We start from the raw sequence: 2981 nt of genomic DNA, 5'->3' as shown, positions 1-2981 counted from the left end.
GGGGGAGGACTCGGGGGGACATCGGGTGGACACGGGGTGCTCCCCCCACTCTGCTCCCACCCACGTCCGTCCCCCAGCCCGGCCTTTTGGGGGGTCCCAGGAGCCCCCCCCCGCTGTTGTTGTTGCTGCCGGGGCAGTGAGTCACGGCCACGCCCGGACTGGGAGCACTGGGAGGGGTTGTGCTGGGGCACTGGGAGCACTGGGACGAGCCATTCTGGTGTTACTGGGAGCCATGGGTTGGGCTGTGCCACATTACTGGTGTTACTGAGAGCGTTTGGACAGACTATACTGGTGTAACTGGGAGGACTAGGGTGGACTGTGCCGTGTTACTGGTGTCACTGGGAGCATCAGGATGGGCCATATTGGTGTTACTGGGAGTCGTGGGTTAGGCTTACTGGGGGTTTTGGGGTTACTGATGTCACTGGAATGGGCCATACTGGTGTTACTGGGAGGACTGGGGTGGGCTGTGCCATGTTACTGGTGTCACTGGGAGCACTAGGACAGGCCATACTGGTGTCACTGGGAACACTGGGAGACGCGAGGCAAGTGGCACTTGGGTTGCTGGTGTTACTGAAACTGGGAGGGGCTGTGCTGCATTACTGGTGTTACTGGGAGCTGTGAGAAAAACGATACTGATGTTGGTGGTGTTAACCGGGAGCACGAGGATAGGTTGTAATGGTGTTACTGGGTGCACTGGGACCGACTATACTGGGGTTCCTGGGATGGGCTCTCCCATGTTACTGGTGTCACTGGGATGGGCCTTACTGGTGGTGCTGGGAGCCATGGGTCATGCTATGCCATATTACTGGGAGCACTGGGGCTGGACGGCAGGTGGCACCGGGGTTATTGCTGCTGTTGGGAGCACTGGGCTGAACTGTGCTGTGTTACTGGTGTTAGTGGGAGCACTGGGATGAGGTGTCCCGTGTTACTGGCAGGACTGGGATGAGCTGTGCTACGCTAGTGGGAGCACTGGGATGTGCTGTCCTGTGTTAGTGGTGTCACTGGGAACACGGGGATGGACTATATTGGGGTTCCTGTGAGCTGGGGGTCAGTCTGAGGCACGTTACTGGTGTCACTGGGAGCACTGGGAGTCCTTCCCGCTCGGTTGTTTGGTTGCCACGGCGACGCCCCAAACACGGGCGGGGGCGGCTCCCCTGGGGGTGGCGGGGAGGGAGGGGCCCAGGCCCCGCCCCGGCCCCGCCCCCGATGTCCACCCCGCCCGACCCAGAGCGAGAACGCAGCGGGACCGGCCGGAGGTACTGGGGCAACTGGGGGGACTGGGAGGGTCACTGGGGGGGCACAGGAGGGACTGGGGGAACGAGGGGGTGACTGGGCGGGGCTTGGGAGAACTGGGCAGGACTGGGGGGCACTGAGAGAACTGGAAGAAACTGGGGAGAATTGAGGGCGCTGGGAGGGACTGGGGAGTATTGGGAGAACTGAGAGGGACTGGGAGGGACGGAGGGGGAACTGGAGGCACTGTGGGAACATGAGGGGCTGGGGGATGTGGGGCGGAGTGGGAAGGTACTGGGGGGACCTAGGGGGCACTGTGGGAGACTGGAGGAATTGGAGTGCACTGGGGGGAACGGGGGGCACTAGCACTTCTGGGGGAACGGGGGAGATTGGGGGACTGAGGGGGACTGGGGGCCACTGGGAGTCACTGGTGGTTACTGAAGAGTCGCTGGGGGTTACTGGGAGGTGCTGTGGTTTGGGGTGTCTGTGTGTCTCCAGGAATGTCCCCCATGTGTCCCCCATGTCCCCACAACTGTCCCTGTGTCTGCCTGTGCCGTGGGTCTCTCTGTGGGCGCCCCCCCCCCGGGGGGGGGGGGGCGCGGTCGCCAGAGATGTTCCTGTGTGCCCTACTGGTGCACATGTATCCTTGGAGATGCCCCCAGTGGTGTCCCATGAGTCTGTGTGTTCCCTGTGTCCCCTGGGTGTCCCCTATGGGTGTTCCTCTTCCTCCTCTGTGTCACTGTGGGTGTCCCCCACGATGTCACTGTCTCCCTGCGTCCCTTCCATGGGTGTTCCCTGTGCTTCATGTGTGTCCCTTGTGTGACCCCAGGGTGTCTCCACATCCCCCCGTGGGTTGTTTCCCTTGAACGTCCCCACATGTCCCTATGTCCTTTATTGGTGCCTGTGTGTCCCCATGGGTGTCCCCATGGATGTCCCTGCATCCCCATGCCATGTGCCTGTGTGCCCTAGCTGTCCCCATAGGTGTCCCTGTGTCCCCGCCACATGTGCTGGTGTCCCCACAGTTGTGCCTGTGCCTCTCCACGATGTCCCTGTTCCCCCGTGGGTGCCTCTGGGTATCCCCATGTCCCCCTGTCTTCCCCCAGGACGATGCCGGTGACCCTGGAACTGCGGCTTCTGCTGCTGGCACTGGCGCTGCGGGGGGGAGGCAGCGTCCCCCTCAGTGTCCCCCTCAGTGTCCCCTGCCATGTCCCCCCCCTGAGTCCCCCTCCAATACGTGTGGGGCAGCGCTGGCGGATGTGCTGAGGCGGCTGCAGGAGCTCGAGGGACACGTGCAGGCACTGAGGGGACACTGTGGGGACACGGGGGGGACCCCAGGCCGGGACAGGTAACAGGGGACAAGGAGGGGGAACACAGAGAGCCCCAGGCTGGGACAGGAGAACACAGGGAGGGCAGGGGGACATAGAGGACATGGGGGAGCATGGGGCTCACAGGCACAGTGAGGGAACATGGGGGAACCCTAGACTGGGACAGGTAACAGAGATTGGTGACATGGAGGGATCACAGGGGACAGGGGAGAATGGAGACGGGGAGACATAGAGGGGCACTGGGGGGTCACTGGGGAGTCATTGAAGGGTCATTGGGGGGGTCACTGAGGTGGTTATTTGTGGCGACATTGGGGTCATGATGGTCCTTGTGGTCACTGGGGGGGGGTCACTGGGGGCTCAGTGGGGAGATAGCTGGGGAGTCACTGGGGGGTCACTGGGGGTCAGTAGGGAGATAGCCGGGGGGTC

The 2981-nt window shown here is 62.8% G+C and overlaps 1 long non-coding RNA gene across 1 annotated transcript in view; it reads left to right on the top strand.

Annotated features, from left to right (window-relative positions):
* The first annotated feature begins 2444 nt into the window (after positions 1-2444).
* LOC121672589 overlaps positions 2445-2981 on the top strand; it is a 1691-nt gene continuing 1154 nt past the window's right edge. The window contains exon 1 of the long non-coding RNA XR_006018902.1: positions 2445-2575. This is a non-coding gene — a long non-coding RNA (uncharacterized LOC121672589). The remainder of the gene's footprint in view (positions 2576-2981) is intronic.

The sequence above is a fragment of the Corvus kubaryi genome, unplaced genomic scaffold (assembly GCF_017639235.1).
Source record: "Corvus kubaryi isolate FWS band 111438036 unplaced genomic scaffold, C.kubaryi_AGA036_p1.0 62934, whole genome shotgun sequence".
NCBI classification, from domain to species: Eukaryota; Metazoa; Chordata; class Aves; order Passeriformes; family Corvidae; genus Corvus; species Corvus kubaryi.
Note: the sequence above shows the minus strand (reverse complement) of the source record. Positions and strands in the feature narration are given on the sequence as shown.